This window comes from Sander lucioperca, chromosome 18 (assembly GCF_008315115.2).
Source record: "Sander lucioperca isolate FBNREF2018 chromosome 18, SLUC_FBN_1.2, whole genome shotgun sequence".
Taxonomy (NCBI): Eukaryota; Metazoa; Chordata; class Actinopteri; order Perciformes; family Percidae; genus Sander; species Sander lucioperca.
In genome coordinates, this window is record NC_050190.1 from 11,345,476 (window position 1) to 11,366,923 (window position 21,448).

The 21,448-nt window shown below is 41.9% G+C and overlaps 1 long non-coding RNA gene across 2 annotated transcripts in view; it reads right to left on the reverse strand.

The window, feature by feature from the left end:
• Window positions 1–564: 564 nt before the first annotated feature.
• Window positions 565–21,448, reverse strand: part of LOC116035859 — a 102,629-nt gene continuing 81,745 nt past the window's right edge. For both annotated transcript variants that reach the window (XR_004895773.1, XR_004895772.1), the window contains one exon: window positions 565–1,418. This is a non-coding gene — a long non-coding RNA (uncharacterized LOC116035859). The remainder of the gene's footprint in view (window positions 1,419–21,448) is intronic.

The window sequence follows — 21,448 nt, forward strand, 5'->3', positions numbered from 1 at the left end:
ATAACTCCTAAAGAGGAAATTCATTTTATGTTGTCTGTTACGCATATACACACATTCATATGAACAAACATACACATACAACTAGCATGGGGGAAGAAGACAAAAACACACACACACACACGCTGTCCTCCCTCCATGTCTTAATATCCTGACACAGCAATGAAAAAGGGGGATTGGAGGATTTACAGTGCTGATTCTAAGAAGTTGCATTTGCTTTTGGTTAACAGGGACCTCTGCGGGTTAAGCCCTGCCTACCTCCCCTCCCTCCCTCCCCCCTCTACTACTTTGTCTCCCTTCTCCATCCCCTCCTTCCCTCTTCCATCCCTCAGTGGAGGATAAAAGTGTCCGGCAGAGTGTGTGTGTGTGTGTGTGTGTGTGTGTGTGTGTGTAGGGGGGTATTTGGTAAGAGTACTGACTGTTGAAACAGATGCCGGTATGTGTGTGCCACCTATGTCAACATGGCCGGTCTACGGACCCGATGCTGCTCGTAGATAGGATCCTGCCCATAGAGCCACAGAGTCTAGACTCCAGATGTGTTCACACACACACACACACACACACCAATGCCAGTCCAAACCAATAATTCTACTACATGACAGCCGTTTACTTACACACAGTTAGGTATGTATCAATGATAATCCTTCTCTCCCTTCTCTTGAAAGAGATACTACAAAATTGCAAATTCACTGAACAGTAAGTGGGAGTGGAGTGTAGAAACACCCTATCACCATGACATTTGGATGTAGTTAGGCGATGAAATACCATCGGCCACCATGCTAACTTTAGTACAAACACACTAAATTTCCAGCATGACTTTTACAAAAAATGTGCACAACGATGCCAGGTACTGCTTTTGCTGTGGGGAACTTGTTATGAATGTTTAAAACTTTTGCTTAACATTTAAGTAGATATCAAATATGTTGTTTCTTTGTATTATACATTTAAATCACCCACTGCTTCTCTCAAAACTGCACTGAAATAAACAGAAACATATGCTGGCTGCATATGTTCAACAGTGCTTTATTTAGACTGTTCTATAGCGACACGACAACAAGACTGTTTTTGTGAAAAAGACACATGGGTAAATTGCAACTGTTATACAAAACAAGGAGGAGGAAAAGTAAAGAGTAAAAGTGTTCAGAGCACAGATGCACCCGCTCTCTTGCTATCTCCTGTGCTTGTGGGTATACTGCCGATCCAGCTATTCTTGTTGGTTTGTTAATTGTTTGTCACCCACCAGGTGCCATCTGTCTGTAGTCCCACAGTCCCCGAGCCATGTGGGCCGGCCTGCCTGGCGCCTGCCAACGTCACTGACCTGCAGCAACCGTCCACACCTCCGTCACACACCTCCTGATCCGTCTGGGATAAATAGCTTCTCCCTCAACTTCTGTGCCTCCATCACGGCTTCCCAATCTGTCCTGTGTTAGAGGGAGGGAGTTAGGGGGGTGATAGGAAGAGACAGGGAGGGAGGGAGGGAGAAAGACAAATGAGAGAAGGAATGAATAGAGGGATGGATGAGTGAGAAGGAGCAAGAGATAAAGATGGATGTCTGAAGAGATAAAAGAGTGATATACAGTTACTGTTGTACTGCTTTTTTGATCAGTCTGTTGTTGCAGAGTAGAGAGGCTCATACACTGTACAGCCTGCTACAATAAGTCAACAACTGTCACATTTGTGTTTATACAAGTCCTGCATACTGTTGATGCTAAAAACAAGATCTTAATACCTCTACACTGAACAACAAATGTTACATCATCAAAAGTATTTTGGATTTGGCACAGCATCCACTGCACCCACCACTTTAAGAGGCACTTCAACAGGCAAGGGAGGTCACCTTCACCTGGGCCTGATGTTGGGGCAGCTGTGTGTTGAAAAATGAGATCAGCTGCTTGCTCACCAGGACGCATGCGGCAGTCTGGAACTACCCAGGGCCTACTGCACCAGCTAGCATACGGTGGCCCCAGTACAATAAAGACAGAGCGAACAGCCCCCTCTCTCCCAGCCTGTCTGCCTGCCATCCTGGGGCATGTTGGGTCACCTTGACGACTGGGCCCAGCGAGGGGAGCCGCACCCCACTTCAGGGCAAAGAAGGAAGCAGTATGGGTAATGAGGCGTTGCCATGCAAGTGGAACAGCTTTTGAATAACCCCATCTACACACACACACACACACACACACACACACACTATTCTACAGTACTTGTGTTTACAGAAGGGACAACAGCTTGTTGGAGAAACCTCTCAGGAGCTCTTAGTCCAGGAAGGAAGAGATTCATGGGCATTATGGTGGAGGTCAGCAACTCATATGGTGAAGTGTTCATGCACATATAGCTTCAATAAAAAAAAAAGAATGAATGTGATGTATGGTTTATATCTGAAGCATGCAAAAAGATGCCGTGCTTCTGCAAGTGAGTTTTGCTATTATGTTGCAACATTGCGTCGAAGTGTGTTCCCCCGTCAAATAGTGTTTCCCTCCTGTTAAAATGTGTAGCGCCCCATCCATCCGGAAACGTAACGATGTCTTCGACAGCGAAAGTGGAGCCGAGGGCAACGAAAGTGATGGTGGACATGAACGTGAGCTTGCGTTATCCTCTCAAGCTGAAGACATTGTTGATAAAAAGGGGTTACACAACGACAGTTGTGCGGGAATGGTTCAGATTTCACAAAAGCGACAACGAGCAGATTAAGCCGGTCTGCAAAATATGTTGGCGGTTGGTGCCAACCAGGACAGGAAACGCAACAAATCTTTTCCATCACCTGAACAGGTACCGTCCCAGCCACTACACAGAGTATGAAAATGCGGACTCATACTGGCCCGAGTCCACACACACAGCCTTCAAGTTTGGTCCAAAGTAGTAGTTTGTCTGCTGTTAACAGCGCTAGTATGAGCTGTATCCTGGCTTCTGTACCAAAACAACAATCAATCATGTCGTCTTTTGCGGCCATTGCCCCATATGAAAAACATTCAAAAAGGAGCAGAAATAATACGAGCGCTACTTGTTAATGTATAGCGAAGGACACTTGTTTACACATGCACTTGTTTACTTTGTTTGGTTTTGTGCTACCTCTACAAACATTTGAGATGCTTTCTTGGCAGGAGTTTACATTTAATGTTGCTTTTAAGTAGTTTTAGGTTGTTTACAAAATCAAATCCTGTTTATTTTGCAGACACAAAAAGGTAAACGTAATTGTAGGATGACTGAATGAGAAAAAAAGGGCTACTCTTAAATTTATTTCGCCAGTAGAGGGCACTTCTGCTCTGTTGACCAGTGGGGCATCTCATAATATGCAGAGGTGTCAAGTAACGAAGTACAAATACTTCGTTACCTTACTTAAGTAGAAATTTTGAGTATCTATACTTTACTGGAGTAATTCTTTTACAGCAGACGTTTTACATCTATTCCTTACATTTTCACACAATTATCTGTACTTTCTACTCCTTACATTTTAAAAATAGCCTCGTTACTCCTATTTCAGTTTGGCTTGTTTTCATTCCGGCTTGTCATCGTTCAAAAAAAACACAAAAAAACTAAAACCTATCCAGATAAATCGAGCCATCCGGATAGAGTGAATTTGATTGTGGTTGGATGAGAAGTATAAACAAATCGGCTTCAGTTAGCATGCACTTCGAACAGGCAGTATCAGCAAAAAAATGAAATGGTGATAAATGTCGATATCGATCAAAATGGGAAAATATATCGTGATCACATTTCTTGCCATATCGCCCAGCCCTATATTCTTGTGTGATCTTTAAGTTTTCAGCTCTTTATAATGAAATACTTGTAATGGTTAAAGGAATTGCTAATCTAGCCAAAAAACCTAAACCCATTGGACATTGATGTTTAGACGAGCCAACACATCTAGCTGAGAAAATAGTGTAAATCAGACACCCATGAAATGTTGATTTGAAAGACTGACACGAAGAGAAAAGATTCCAGTCCAAGTACGCCTAGTTATAATGATTGTCTGATGAGGTTTAATCATTCTGCATCTTGGTCTCATAAAGAGAGGGAACATTCACTAATAGGCTACCAAACTGTGCGGCATCCCATAAAGCCACTGGAATCCTGGGCCTGGCTGAACCAGATCCAGTGGGAATTTCTGACCACCTATATGCACACAAACACACAATCACAAGTAATGTAAACTTGTAATCACAAACACACGCGTACCAATCAATAGCAGATGCGATAAGTATGCAGTTACGGTTGAAATACTTAAGTTTGAAAGGTAGGACATGCCTGTTGTCAGTAGCAGGAGAGACAGTGAGACATAGACAAACTTTAAACTGGTTCATTAAAAAGAACAGCAACTAGAAAAATATTCCCTTAAAGGAACACGCCGACTTATTGGGACTTTAGCTTATTCACTGTATCCCCCAGAGTTAGATAAGTCCATACATACCCTTCTCATCTCCGTGCGTGTTGTAACTCTTTCCGACGGCTCCACCGGCAGCTTAGCCTAGCACGGATCCTGAAGGTAATCGGTTCCAACTAGCCTACTGCTCCAAATAAGTGACAAGATAACGCCAACATGTTCCTATTTACATGTTGTGATTTGTATAGTCACAGCGTGTACAAATAACAAGGTCACATGAGACACAGCCTGCCATCTTCTAACCGTATATAAACGGAGAACTATATTCTCAGAAAGGCGAAGCATTTCTATTCTCTGCTCGGGGCTTCTCAGGTGCTAGAGCTGTAATCGGGCCTTAAAAGTTCGGCCCAAAAAGGATTGAGCCAGACAGAATTCGGCCCGAGCCTGACAAGTAAATTTTGATTTTGATTCTCAGAAAGGTGAAGCACTGCTACTTCTGCTACTTGGGCGGAGTGATATGCTTGCAGCACCTGACAGAGCTGAAGATCTTTGCCCGAACGGGTTCGATCTTGCGCTCCAGGGTTGCGTGGCCTCTGAAGGACTTATTTTATTTCTTTGTTCCAACTTCCAAGTGGCCTATAGCCGCCGTTAGTCATGAATAAATGATGTTAAAAAACTTATAAATGACTCATTCTTGACGAAAGACAAAAGAGCTGGGTGCGTGCAGCGCAGTCTCTTTTTTCTTTCTCTCCCTTTTCCGCTGAGTGGTGCGTGTGACCGCTCGCGGTGTGAAGCGTGTCTCCGTGCTATTCTCTGACATGCACTCTAATCACTGCTGATGACGGCCTTTTGTACAGTCGGGCTGTAAATGGGTTCAGGCTTTTAAAAAGCTGTCAATCAAAATGTACTTGTCGGGCTCGGGCCGAATTCTGTCTTGCTCTGTCCTTTTTGGGCCGAACTTTTAAGGCCCGATTACAGCTCTAGCACCTGAGAAGCCCCGAGCAGAGAGTAGAAATGCTTCGCCTTTCTGAGAATATAGTTCCCAGTATGTATATGGTTAGAAGATGGCGGTGTCTCATGTGACCTTGTTATTTGTACACGCTGTGACTATACAAATCACAACATGTAAATAGGAACATGTTGGCGTTATTTTGTCACTTATTGGGAGCAGTAGGCTAGATGGAACCGATTACCTTCAGGATCCGCGCTAGGCTAAGCTACCGATGGAGCCGTCGGAAAGAGTTGTAACACGCACGGAGATGAGAAGGGTATGTATGGACTTATCTAACTCTGGGGGTTACGGTGAATAAGCTAAAGTCCCAATAAGTCGGCGTGTTCCTTTAAGTGAAAAATGAAAAACTGAAGGTAGCTGACCACATAGAGACGCAAATGCTCAAGTTTGTTTTCCATTAGCTTGACTTGTTTGAAAGGAATAAACATCCACACACAGTTCCGCCTGGAATCCATGTCTTATGGTAACATAATTCCAACATTTGAACACTGCATATGGGTTATCAAATATGTTTTTATTTATCCAAAAGTGTTCTTCAGTGTATACGTTTACAGTACTTGAATGGTGAATGCATTAAACATGAAACGACTTGTGGACTTTAGTGCCTTCTCTCCTGTAGAAACCCTAAAAGGTTCCACTTCATCATTCAGCTATTCATTCTGTTTGCAATTGGAAACAGCCCTTTACAAATATAAATTGCTCAAAATCTTGGAAACCACACTGAAATTCCGCAAAAGCATGACCATATCGGTATTAAGCTATAAAGCCATATTGTAGAAAAATGGACCACAGAAAAAGGTTTTTTTTCAAAATGTTCGGAAGATGATGTATGATTCCAGGTCGTGAGGTCTTTTTTTTATTACTTTTTTTTCTTCACGTCTGTCCTCTCTGAATACTAATAGCCCATCTTCTGCAAGCTTTGCTACAGATGCTGGCAGGTCGAGCCTGAAATGATTATCAGAGCCAGATCCCACTGGCCAGCTTTCCAGTAACACTCCTACATGGAGATGGAACTAGAGTTGGGGCTGGGGCTGGGGCTGAGGCTGGCGCTGGGCTGCCAGGGGATGGACGCCAACAGGCCCAAGAAATTAATACCAGCACTGGGGCCTCACCGAGGTCCAACATCAAGCTCCAGCTGGAGCAGAGGATACAAAATGGATGACTGGCAATGATGTCACGAGACATTCAGTGGCTCGGGGGGTCCTGAGCCATTGTTAGTGATGCCTCACCTGGAAATAACAGCGGGAAATTATCAGTTCCCACTGATGAGCAAAACCCAGAGATGGAAGCAAAATTGTGTTGCACTCAAAACTTGACAGGCAACTTCTGAGAGATTTGAATTTACAGCACAGTGAAATATGTAAAAAAAAATATGAAAAGATATGAAAGATAATCAGTCTGTGTAAATATCAATCAGCCTTTTTCTCCAGTTAATCAGATTTCATTCAAACTTTTTTGTTAAATTGTTATTTTAAACATTATTACCTCGCTGTGCAGCAGAACAAAAACACATCCTCAAGTCACCCTAACGACAGGGAGGAGACGTTTGACAATGATGAAGAGTTTAAGCTGAACCACAGCTTCCAAACCAAACCACAGCTTCCTGACAATTGTTATTACTAAATCATATTAAGCAAAAGTTGCCCAACATTTGATTCAGTTTGACACAACATATTAATCACCCCCATTGGGAAATTACAATAATATGAGTTGTTGGACAAAACCTGATGAGAAAATGACTTGATAAGATACAGATGACTGTTTACATTAGGTTTGTCATGTATTTGACACATTTTGTCCTCCGTCATCCAGTTAGAGAACAAAACAAAACAAAAAAATCACATATCACATCACAGTCACTTTCTATCAGTGCACATTTGCAAAGAGTTAACAGTTACCATCGTCTGTGTGTAATAAGCTCTGGAGACAGTCCCAGCAGTGTATGAGCTGAAATCTTGACCCTGTGAGTCTAATCACAGCAATGATGGTTTAAACATCAGGAAATCATTTACATTGCTTTGGCTCATGGGTCGTTTCAAAGTATCTTAGCAAAGTTATGACAACAAAAGACTGCTCGCTCACACACACACACACACACACACACACACACACACACACACACAAAATATGGTTTCTTAATACTATACAGCCTTGGAGGGACTTCAATAGATAAATGGATTTAGAAAACAGAACTATTTCATTTCAGAGCTTCTGTAGAAAAATAGATTCATTTTAATCTGTTGACTCCATTATTCAAAATAACAGCACGTATGCCTGCCTTCTAACTAATTTTGTAACTCCATAATTGACTTGTAATTAATCAGTACTAAAACATTTTCAGTGATAAAGAACTTCAAGTGGTAGGAAACAATTAATCAGCTCAGTATTTCTTGTAACACTAATAAATCAAGACAAATTCCTGTCAAAGAAACGATGGCCAACATGTTTCTTGTTCCCATAAATATGTTATCCTCAGTTATGCCAAACTTGGAAGGGGTCCAACTTGAGCCATGATGAGACAACATATTTTGTGTGGGCTAGCTAATAATGTTTTGCCCCCACTGCATCTTTCTGTTCCTGCCCTGGGAAAAAAAAAACTTAAGAGTAGGAGGAATTAATTTACATTAAAAGGAAACATTTATTTTGCAATGGAAGAATTGAGCCATGGTGTTAAGTAAAACTGCAAAAAGAAAGACGTTTAGCTAGCCTAGTTTACTGTAGGATAAAGACCGACCCACACTTTTAATGGAAACAGACGCCGAACATTCAGATGGAGAACAAATACACAAAACAGCAGAGCTTCTGTTTTCTTTTTCCACTCCACTTTGCTTTTTTTAACCGCCTAACACTCCCTGATGGCGTATCGTCCTAAAACTGACCAGGCTTGAAATATGACAAGTTTAATACGTCCTACATCACCGTTGAGCACGATTGAGTTACTAGAGCAACAACTGGCCTGTCCAGGGCTGCAGCAGAGCCTGTGGAGCAGCGGTGTGAACATAACCTCTTGTCAAAAGGGTTCAAACCCAGAAGGAGACAGAGGTCTGAAGGAGTGGGGAAAGCTTGAAATGAAAGAGTAAAGGAAGGAGGTTTCTCGGTTTGCGTCGCACAGGCATTCAAGGCAGCAACTCTGGTGACAGGTAAGGAGAAGGGCACTGGCTGGTTGATGCTGTTGCAGTGTGGGTGGGTGGGCCACCAGGGGAGGCAGAGAGAGAGGAAGCGCGGGCAGGAGGGAGGGCAGGCCTACCGGCGCTGTCACCGGCCCCGGCGTGTTTGGATAAGACCCATGGAACATGTGGGGGAATCAGCATGAGGCATCACACCTGGAGGAAAAGACAACTAAATCCAGCCCCCAGTACAGCGGGCCCCGGCTCCACCAAGTCTAGCCAGCATCTGGAATGGATATCTAGAGATGCAGTCGACTTCACAGCCCCTTCACGGGTGCTTCTCACTCTACCTTTGTTAAAAAATAAAAAAATAAAAATAAAAACATATAGTGAAAAGTTGCGGTAAAAATAAAACAAGAGTCTCACTGAGGATTTGTGTTTATAAATACATGTTTTTCAAAGTTTCTCTTTTTGCACTGTATCCCATCTGCTTGGCATAACGTGTACTTTACTGTTGATAAAATAATCTCTTTTTTCTACTTATAGTTGCTAGATTCCCTTCACCCCCAATATGCTTCCGCTTGACTCCTCGTGGCTTTAACAAGTGTACAGATGCCAGTTTTTGGTTACAGGAGCTTCAGTCTGGTTGGCCATCTTTCAGCATGTTGCACTTTAAAAAAGGAACAATACATCCACTCATAGTCAAAATACAATCTTAATATCCTGAGGTGTATTATTTATGTTTCAGGTTGAAAAGGTCTAAAGCAACTGGCATCCATTACTTTCCTGAACTGGAATTTTAAATTGAGCATCCCTGACTATCAATGAGAAAGCACGATTGATATCCATAAAAAGGTGAATAAAACAGCAACCCACACCCATCAGGACACACCAAGAGGAGCATCATGCACCACAGTGTGTGTGTACTCTCCACATGTTTGATTGTGTGTGTATTGGGTTTGTCAGGGGCCAACCAGCCGTGTTGTGACTGGAACAATCCCGGCCACAATGTTTGTTTACACAGAACCGCTCACTCACCCAAATAATCAGAAGCTGTGGGCCTTTCTAATCCCCACACAAAGTCAATGGAGCCAGGTTGAGCTGGCGACAGCCACGATAAGATACTCAAACACAGCCTAGTGATCTGCGAGCCGCAGCCTCTCCTTCCCACAGCCTCTGTCCCCTTTGTTTCCTCTATTATAATTCCCAATGTGACAAGGATTTGAAGTTCACGGGTCGCATTCAGCAACGGACCGGCTTGGCTATACAGCCGAAATTCTTTGCCTCCATTTACCTAGCTGGTCAGTTTTCTCATTTTCACATTCTTTCAGCTCGACGTACAAGTCAAAGCAAGCTGCCGTGGTCTGAAAAAAAAAAACACCCACTCGCTCGCACAGGAATGCAAATTTGAAATAGTGTATTGTTATGGTTTTGGCTAAGTTGGTACTCGCTCGGCAAATCCTGGTGTGCGAGTGTGATCCTGTATGCGTGCGTGTCCGCTGATAGAGGTATGTGGTAAAACATTCATTAACATTCCATTCATGACCTCAGTATTATGTCCACAGTGAAGGAGAGCATATATTTGCCTTTCACACCTCTTGCACGAAATGAGGGAAATGATAGAGCATTATGTGTGTCAATGTGTGTATGTGTGTGTGAATGAGATAGAGAGACAGAAAGAGGGAGAGAGCGAGCAGGAGAGAGCAGTGGGGAGAGGGATAAAACACAGCTCACTGATACAACATAATCTATCTGGAACCATGTCTCAATATCACAATATTTCACACATTTACGTATCACAAATTTGGCAGTGGCAGCCTTCTCCTCAGATCAGTGGAGTTATTTCTGCCTTGTGTACTGGATGCTGCAGGACCAAGATACAGTTTGCAACAGCACAGATGGGAGAGGCTATAGCTTCGGTACCACAGTATCGCATGCAAAAATGTTTGGTATGTTTTAACACAGATAAAGCTGACATATTCCGAGGCGTTTCGCAGACAATACCCATGAAGGAACAATCTCCCATCTGGCAGTGCAGTCTCTCTGAAATCCTCTCTGTCATGCTCAATGAGAACTGGAAAGACAAAACATTCTCTGTCTGTATATCAGACCTTATCAAGGCTGTACCTTGGGCCTCGCTGGATATCAACAAAACATCACCCCGCAGGCTAGGACTTCTCCACAAACAAAAAAACCCTGCACTTTATGTTATAGTTTGAATTTATAAACATCTCTTCACGGTTTGATGCTACACAGAAACAGTTTATGTATTTATCCTCAGGGTATAAGTATGGGATTGGATGGCAGCATAGCGGACAAACTGCATAGCTTTTAAAGCACATGTACAATTTCCTGGTTAGGATCAAATCGATCAGCTTTACACTGTGTCCTCTTCCATACCACGTCTCAGTAAAGAAGGATTACTTTCTGAGGCCGGTTTAGCCGCTGCCTTTATGAGAGGAATGTCAATGAAGTCACTGCTGTACTGCTTCTCTCCACATGATGGTGCAGAGGACAAGTCTCCCCATGGATGGCATGAAAGCTGACATTTCCCTTTAGGCTCTTAAATATGCATGTCCACTGCACACAGATGCACACATGCTCAAATACTGCTGCTTTAGAAGTGGAAAAAAGGGGTTTCTGATCACTTTCAACTGCATCAAAAGATCTGCCACGTAATACATACAAATATACATAAATAGTTATTTGACAATGTGAAAGTGACATGTATGTAAATGGTTTGGATCTCACAGGAAGTAAACAACATCCACATAATCACTGTTTATTAATTATGTCTGCATTGTTTGTATTGAACAGATGCATGTTTTTATAAAGGCTTATATTGGGTGGGCAGCACTGCACATCAATGCCTTGCCTAGCTTTATTATATATATATATTTATTAATACATATTATTCATTTACAGCTGTATGCACATTTGTTTCCAAACATGAGAATAATCTCCCTGCGGTTTGACGTTGCTGTCTTTTGGTCAGTGAACAAAGAGCTGTGCCATCCAATATGGCATACAATAGGTGCCTGTGTGCGTGTGCCTATTTGTGTGCGAGTGTGTCCTTCCTGTCTGTATGCAGACACACCTGTACTCTCTGTCATGATGTTATCAGACCCTAAACACCTGCTCCACAGTCTAAGGTCACCAACTACATAAAACTGCCTTCTAGCACAGAGAGATGGGCACCTGAAAATACCCTGTGCATGCGTGCGTGCGTGCGTGTGTGTGTGTGTGTGTGTGCGTGTGCCTGCGTGCGTGCATGTAAATTAAATAAAAAGGGGCATGTTTTGTCATTTATATGCAGCTCATGTCACCCAGCACATCGCTCACAGGTGTCATACAACCCTGAGTATGACCTGAAAGGAAGGAGAGGTGGATGGAGAGAGAATAGGAAAGAGAAAAAAAAGAGTGAGGGAATACATGGTCGGCTATAATTTATGATGTACATAAGCCCATAGGCATACAGCCTATGGGCTGTATGCTCAAATATCTACTGCAGCTGTTTTTACAAAACATTATGCATCTGGGTGATATAAAGTCTCCATCTTTGCGGTGACAAAATAAAGAACTAAACAAAACGGCAATATACTTAAATGTACTAGATATGAGCCTCTGAAAAAATACTGGTAAAACAATTAAACAAAACACTGCTTAAAAAGAAAAATATGTTGAATGCTAATGAAGTGAATTATAGTGAAAACAGGGAGTCTTCACAATTTGTGTTCCATAGTTTACTCCATTCTCTTATCCATACGTTACCATTGATTGCTGCGTAGTACATCAGAAACATACTGTGTGGGTTGTTTTCCTACTGTCAGTGGACAGACAGGAATGACTTTAAAGGTTGCATTCCTGAAGCAAAGTAGCAGTCAAAAGACTAGTTCTTAAAAACAAATTATAGAAAATACACAGATGAATGCTAATGTTGACAATTCTAATTTATACATTTAGAGTACAGTTACTTATCCAGTTCTGTGTACACCGGCATAATGACAAAGCAGAGTAACCTTGGTAGCCCTATTCTCCTGCATATATCTACAGTCCATTTGGGGGATTCTGAGGCAATCCTGAGATACTCTATGTGTGTATGTGCACAAAACGCATGTGGTTCTATTCTAAGGTCATCCTAGATATCTGAGTGCCTCAACCCATTCATGAAGATGAGCCAAAAAACTCTGCAAAGGAACTTCACCTGCATAGTTAGTTATGTTTCTGGTTGCTTTCCAAAGCTTCTGACAGTAGTTTAAAGTTATAAAGTAGATTAACTGCTAATTCATTAATGCATTGTACATATCCAACTGTTAATTTTGTGCATCTTTATGCATCAGTACACATTTTTACAAAATGTGAACCACAGCCTCAGATTTGGACACTCTGATCTTCATTGCAACCTCTTTAAACTGTAAACTGCTCCAATTCACAGCAAGGTCACCTCCTAATGAAACCAAGAGGATTACATCATCAGCAAAAAAGCAGAGGCTACCAGGAGCGGTCGTCTACCAATAGTCGTGGTTCGATCCCTGGCCCCTGCAGTTTACTTGTCAAAGTGTCCTTGGGCAAGACACTTAACCCCGAATTGCTCCCGATGCTGCATTAATGTTTATCTGATGAGCAGGTGGCATCTTGTATGACAGCCTCGGCCACCAGCGTTTGATTGTGTGTGAATGGTGCCTGTATTGTGTAAAGCGCTTTGAGTAGTCTGACTAGAAAAGCGCTATATAAATGCAGTTCACTTTTTAAGTTAAATTTGAATTTCAAATCTGGTTTAAAAATTACTTTTAAGCACTGATTTCTAACAAGTAAAATTCTCTCAGTACGTTTGTTAAAGTTCTCATATAATGCGTTTTGGCTTTTTCCCTTTCCTTTATTGTGTTATATATCTTTTTGTGCACGTTATAGCTTTACAAAATGAAAAAGCCCAACGTCCACCCCAAAGGGACTTACCATCTCCAACAGAAAACACAAACTGCTCTACACAGCTCTATTGTAGTCCAGCCTTTACTTCCGTGACAAACATGCATCACTTTGTAACACACGTTATAATGCTCACCTAGCTGTTAGTGTGGCTCGCCCTCATACTCTGCTTCTGACTAGCTAGCAGTGCTTACCTAGCTGCTGTGCATGTGCGACTCCTAACAAAGATGGATAGAATTGAGATGCCTCACTCTGTAGCTAAAACAGAGAGCTCATCACACAGGGTGAAAAGAGGAGCTGCAGCAATGTGCAGTACAACAAAAATATAGTGTTTTTATGAAAATTCAACCACATAAACCTATTCTGGTACAACCTCTAAATGCAATTATGAACCTGAAAATGAGCATAATATGAGCACTTTAAACATACTGTACCTATGTAGAAAATGCTTATTTGTATGGTTGGTACAAAAAAATTACACCCAAGAAAAGTTTGTTAACTGAAGATTTAAGTACAGTTTTACTTCCGTGGACAAACAATACAGCAATGACACTTCAGTACAAACTAGCTTCCAACATACTCAATGTTCTGCCATGTACTTTTCAGATAATTAATTAATGAACAGCAGTTATTAATAAACGAGGCAGGCCACAAAATAATATCCTCCAGGTTGTACTGTATGAAAAAACAGCTATTGTGGTTTTTAACGAAGCTGCAGGACATCACATCATCGTATTGGTTGGATTACTGTGTGTAGATAGTGCAGAAACAAATTGCATTACATTGTTGTGCCTGTTGGTGTTTTTGCTAAGAAATACTTCCATTTTCAATCCTGATGACAAACAAAAAAGCTTTTCTGATTGAAAACAATTCCAGCACTTCAAGCCATAACAAAAATCATGACTAGAGCATTTTCACCGAAAGGAAGATATTTCACGCACTGGGAGCCTTTTGTGATATTTTCTCTCCTTCCCTCTTACCCTCCCTCTCTCTCCCTGTCTCTTTCCTTTGTGCGCGTAAATCATCTCTTCCCTGCGGCCTGTCTGTGATCATGTTGATGGGAAACAAAGAAATCATCTTGAATGGCACATTAATTTCCTCCGTTCTCCCCCTGCCCTCTGCCTAATGAAATCCCCTCTGCCACGGGGCCTGAGGAGCCACACTGGCAAGCCGTCACCAGCCAGTAAATATGTTTACCTTGGAGCACTACGCTAATGGACTGTTTACTAGGGGGTAGCAGCGAGGGGTGTTGCAGAGACCAGGCAGCACTGGGTCTGGGGTGTGTGTTCCTTAGACCAAATGACAGCTCCTTTGCTCCCCCCATCTCCCTAAAACCAACAAACCACCAACCACCTGATCTAGAGTGGCTGTCACCAATAAAGAGTTCAGATGGAGGACCAAAATGCAAAGAAACATGGCTGGATTACACTGGGGTACAATAAATCGCAAGTCTGATTTGTTATGGCTGTATACAGTGGTTGGCAGGGCTGTGTAGTGGAATGGAAGGCTGTCACCACACAAGGTTCAGGCCCTTACTTTTTGCAGTAAGTTTTTAATTCAAGTTGTCTTATTTTTGTTCCAAAACACAAACCTTGAAATCTAGTTCATTTTAAACCTAGCTTGTCCTGGCCAATACTGTTGGCTCTTAATAAACTGGCTGCTCTCCAAGTCACGAACCTCTAGTCTGGATCAACGGAAGTACATTTCCAGGATAATTGCCTGACATCCCGCCTGTGGCTCACACACTGGATGTCCCTCACCTTCCGCTTGCTGTGTGTTGCCGTTCTCAAACTCTGTTCGCTTCAGGAAAGTAAAGCAAAGTACATGCTGAAAATGGCAAGTTTTGAAGAAAATTTGGATCGTGCAGGCATGCTTGGTTCTTTCGGGGAATGATTGTAAAGATTTACAAGGAATATTTTTATAGCATCTACTCTCTAACTGGGATGTTTGTTTAAATGAGGTTTAACCATGTATCCAGCAATTTAATTAGCTCACATTACTGTATTGTGTGAACAGTTAACTTCATTTAATATTGTATGTCGTGTTTTCTTTTTTCCGCGGTGCAAATGTTCCACCAAAACAAGTTCCTTCCTGAGACCATTTTAGCGCCGCCCAAAACAATTGTGATTGGTTTAAAGTAATGCAAACAACCCAGAGTGTTTTTTTCTCCTATCTTAGAATGTTATCTGTGATGTAGCCAGACCTTACTACACAGCCCTATGGAGATAGGTCTGGCAATAGGAGACTACCGAACCTCCAGCTGAGCAAGCCAGTCATTTCTGAATGTTTGACGCTGCAATTCATGCAGGGGTTATCATATAACCCTTTCCTAAGAAAACTGTAGCCACTGTAATGACTTTTGGTATACTGCAAAAACACCAACGCCACTGCAACATTTAACGTGAATTCTTACTCAGAATCGGTAATAATGAAGCAGCAGTATGAAAAGCATGAATGTAGGAAGACAAACGTTTATATCTAAAGCTACACAGACACCACTAGGAATAATACAGAGAAGCAACCTTTAAAAAGTGCTAATCTGTGGGTGTTGCTCGGTTGCTAAAAAAGACTAATGAGGTGTAACATGTGGACAAACAAAGGCAAGTCTTGGGAATGTGTGTAACATGTCAGTCACTGTAGGACATACACCATGCAGCATGTGATGCCTCAAGTGCCGTGTTGGGCGGAAACTGTCATCCAAGCATCCACACAACCCACGACAAATCAGTGGACAACTCCTGACAGATAGAGTAATGTAAAGCTTGTAACAAGACCACAGAGATGTTGAGGAGATGTTGCAGGCAGTGAGGCATCTTCTACCCAAGCTTCTCCTGTTTTGGACTCTTCACTACACTTAGTAATATAGTCTTTATCCCTTTCTTAACATTGTTTGCACCATAAATACCCTTAAATTGTACCCATATATGTATTAAATATCACAAATAACTCAAAATGCATGTTGTGAAATTGTGGTGAAAAGTTATTTTTCGGAAATATGAATGTATCTGCAAAGTGCAAAAAAACACTGACATAACATGAACTGTAATATGTTAAATTTAACATTTAAATACTGCATCTATCTATGCAAATATATTTGTGCTCTGTATTAAAACGGTATTAAGTGACATGAAACTGCATGCCCAGAGAATTATAAAACCACATATGGTGTAACATAATTGAATCGAGAATGTTATTTGGCAGTATAATATGAAATTAAAAGACTGGAGGCAGGAAAAGGCCTGGCTTTGATTTTTAGACCACCTCGCTACTGAACAGTAATGAAGTGGGTGCAGAAATAAAGAGAGCAGCAGTAACAGTGCACTTCCAGAACAATTTGTTTTAGGGAAATACTATTTAGTCAAAGTAAGTTATAATACATTCTTCAATATGGATTTATTTAAGCTTAACATTCATATTTAAATCGTTGACTTGACTGCTGCAGTAAACCATCAGAAATACAATCAACATAGCTAAGCAGTCACTATTCATCCTTCAAGTTTTTAGGCCAGAATGCATATTACACCCAATAATCTGGTGGATACATTCATCCACAGCTCACAGACTGCCAGTTTACAGGTAGAGGAGGAACTGAAGCTCAGCTCTGTGTGTGTATCTATGGTGTGTATACAAGTGATGAGCATTAAATGCATGTCAGTGTATGCATATGTGTTTTTTTGTATACCTACCCACATGACTAAAGTTCCAGGGGCAACAGCAACAGCCTGCGATAACGCCCCCTGTCTCATCTATGGGTGTCTGGCGCCTGGCAGCACTAATCAGTGACTGTGTGCCTAGATGTGTCCCTGTCCCACACAAGTGCGCGCACACACACACACACACACACACACACACACACACACACACACACAATCAAACAGAGATGGCCCTGCAGCTGGTGACAGGCTGCTTCTTTCAGTCTGCTGCCAGCCTGTTCAACACACAGCTCTCTATCCAACTCTTATCTGCATTGATTTCCTCCCCTGCCTCCAAACTTAGATATGCACTCTTTAAAAACAGGCCAACTGCAGAGTTTGGGCCCTGAGAAGGAAGGATATCTCGCTACTTGGGTGGTGAGTCTAAAGCATCGACACTACTGCATTTAGGTTCCCTAATTTTGGTGCGATTAGTTCCAAAGCATTGGCGATATCTGCAGGGAACAGGAGTAATGGTTTGATTTTGTATGACTTCCATACTAAAGGTATGGACTCACGGTAAGTTGAATCGGATTGGATAAAAGCAGCTGTTAAATATGCGACTGGGGAGTTTCCTGTGATGTATGGGTTGGATCTACGTTATGTCCATATATTGACACGGTCATGAATTTCCATGTCAAATATCTCAGCAGGATATTGCTGAAGGCTGTGATTTCTATCCAGCTGAGATGGGAGATTCAAACCCTTTCCTCCCCTTTACCTCTGTAACATTTTCTTATGCTTCCACTCTCCTCCAGAGCCCTCTTCATTTCTAGCAGTCCTGCTCCTGTTTCCCACTCCACCTTCTTCTCCTGCCCCTCCCCTTCCACCTTTCCATCAACTCTACCCCCAACCAAATACACCCTTTTATGCCTTCAGCCCCATCGATTGATTTCCCCTCACTGTGACACATTTGGTGCAGCCGCATGTGGCCTATTAATTATATCCACAGCAGACTCTCGTCACGCTCCCCATTTCCCAACAATACAACCCCCCCCCCCCACACACACACACACACACACACACACCTCAGAGCACACCGCAGATCACCCTTTAAATACTGGATTTGAGTTAGAAGCAGATAGAGAACGGGGAGGACTCGAACCTGGAGTGTTTGAATGAAGGCAAACAGAGAGTGGCACTTGATGCGAGGTTGGGCCCATGTTGCGTGTAATCTGGCTAACATCTGTTAGCCATCACATCATATGTGTGGCTCCATTTAAAGTCCAGAGTGGACTAAGAGCCCAAGGAGGCTCCCTGCATCCCCGCTCGCAGGCTTTTAGCGGTGCTGCTCCAAATGTTTTCCTCTGTATAGACAGACAGACGGAGGAAGAACAAGAGCGAGGAGAGAGGGCAGCCGAGACAGAGTCTGACACGCACTCAACAGAACACAACAGCACTTAGCGCATCAGGCGGCCTTTTCCCTCTATTGTGTATGCATGTTCATGTTTGTGCAATTCCCTGTGTGTGTGTGTGTGTGTGTGTGTGTGTGTGTGTGTGTGTGTGTGTGTGTGTGTGTGTTTGTTTGTGTGTGCATCTGGCAAACAATACAGTAAGCCTTTGCTGCAGGCCTCTTACAGCCTCAAAATCCCTGGTTTTTATATTTAGCTCGTAATCACTATAATTTCCAAATTAGATACACGCTGGCCAAGTACACATTCCTTCTGTACAATAGCCCTAAATGGTTGTCCTATCATCTCCGGAGACAATCTCAGGAGAGAGACACTTTAAATATTAGAGTGATATTCAAAGATAATCAATAGTGATGAAAACAAGCAGAGCGTGCTAAACAGCTGCTGTTGAGTATATTGTGCGAGGGGAGGGGAGGGCGACACAGATTAAGAGCAGATTACAGAGCCTTTCCCTCTAGGGCCTCCATATTCCAGATTGACAATGTGGTGGGATTGGGAGATCAACCTGGAGATTTTCATACGAAAAGATGTTTTCCATCAGAGATTAACGGCTGTTATTATTCATTAACTTTTTTTTTCCTGCTCTCAAAGCCTTGTTTAGCCTGCTGCCAGCGCTGTGAGCAAAGTAGCAGAGAAATGAGACAAACAGAATACAGTATACGTTCTGTGAGAGGAAAGGAGGAGGGAGGGGAGCATGGAGAAGCATCTTGTATAGAGACATCGCTTGGCATGAAAGCAGAAGACTCCAAACCATGCACTACATCTTACTATAAACAAAGGCTGGGGCTCATGCATTATTTATTGGCAATAATACTGAAGAGTGCGTGTATAGGACGAATACATTAATCATATGATCATCTGGAGTTTACACTTGCTCATACTGTAGCTGTTGGTTTGTTTGTGTACACTGGCTGATTAAGATGCTTATTTGTTTGATCATTGTCCATACAGTTACATGTGGGATGATAAAAATGCGAACATGTTGTTTGCATTTTCCTGTTGTTTCCATGTAATGCATTGTGTAACATAATCTTTGATTTGAATGTTGTAATCTACTAGAATTATATTAATACTCATCAAAGAAATAATTTAAAAAAAAACTGAACAAAGAGCCCAAATGGAAGTCAGTTTCATCGTTCTCATATTTCTTCGGGAAAATTAACTTGATTAAAAAGGCGAGAAATAATAAAATATCAAACAAACAGAAGCAACCAGACCTATGGTGGAGATAAAATTAAAACCCAAACCATTTGTTAATCCTATTGACACTATCTGATTCATTTTGCGAGCAGCCTAAGTAATTATAGCGTCAGATATATTCTTTATGGGTCCCTGCCCATTACCATGCTCTATAATGAGAGAAAACACAACCACACAGCATCAGCACCCTGCAGAGTGAAGGGGTGTACTCCCCAATGACAGAAGAAGAGACCATAAAATACTAAAATAAATATAAAAGAAAAATGAAGAAAATAAAGGTCCCAGATGCCCCCTGGCTATCGATCTCAGCACATGGTGGAGCAAATGTGTGTGTTCCATTTTTGTATGTGCTGCATCTGCGCATACATGTGTGAAGGTGTGCATGCGTTCGTTTACATGCCTGTGTCTATACGCAGGGGTTGCGTGTTAGTGTGCTGGTGTGTGTTCACAGATGATCCAATGCCAAAAAGGAAAAATCCCACAGGGTGAATCAATAGATAGGGTTGGATAATGGAGGCCTGCTTAGACAGCTGTGTTCTGCCTCTCTCTGTGCCTGGCTGACTGACTGACTGACTGACTGACTGACTGGCTGGCTAACAGGCTGGCTGAGGGACTTCAGTTAGCCCACGTAGCATCCCACACCTGCCAAGGCATAGCTTGCAATGGACAACACCCACTCAAAGCTCAATTTACACAATAATCACAAATACAGACACACACCGGGACGCACAAATGTGCATGCGCAGCAAGAGGATAAACACACTAACAAAGTTGTCAATGCCGTGATGGTGCTTCATTCTGGCAAACGGACATTGTTAATCAAGTACATTCCTCTGCATACATCTACTTCTTATTACATGTAAGGGTCACAATATAAATTAAATTACACAAGCATGTGTAGGAAAAAATGCATCCTTCAAAATTCTACTGTTACATGAAAAAATAAATCTTTATATGGCATTTAAGGCAATCAAACATGACTATTTTCCCTTTTTTTGTGGTTGTCTTAAGTGTTTTTGTTGGAACTGATCTAAGACGATACAGCAAAATCTAAATAGCTAAATAGTCAGACAAATTAGTCAATCCTTAAATCAGCTTTTTTCACAAAGGTAATGCAGGGACAGTTCCCTCTCCCCTCTCTCTCTCTCTTTGCCAGACATCATAATCAATACCAATAAAAATAAATCCTTCATCTAATTTTCTTAAGTGCACTCTTTATTGATCTACGGTTTACGTCTTAACAAAACATCCAATAAATATTAACAAGCTTCCCAACCCTGATGGAAATTATCAACAGATTACAGTCATGTATCAAAACATGAATGATACATTCTCGCATACTTTCTAGCCTTATTAAAAAGCATTATTTACAAAGATCATCTGACTGAAGCTTTCAATTAAATATCTGCTAAGAGCGTAAAGGCATAAATGATGAAACAGTGCCACAGTAGCAGATTTTCATGATTAAAGCAGGAGATAAAAGAGAAAAAAAAGAATATGTTTCAGATGTATTTGTACATCCACAGTCCAGTTTGCAGTTTCACTGTTTATCTTCCTCCCTACACCCGTCTCTCCCCTTGGTTTGAAGGTTTCAGTTGTGGTGCCATGACTGATAAAGAGCTGACAAAAATGCAGAAAAATACTCCTTAATTAAAGAGCCATGAAGGAAGACTGAAGGTTTGTGTCTCTCACACACACACACACACACACACACACACACACACACACACACACACACACACACACACACACACACACACACACACACACACACACAAGGCTTG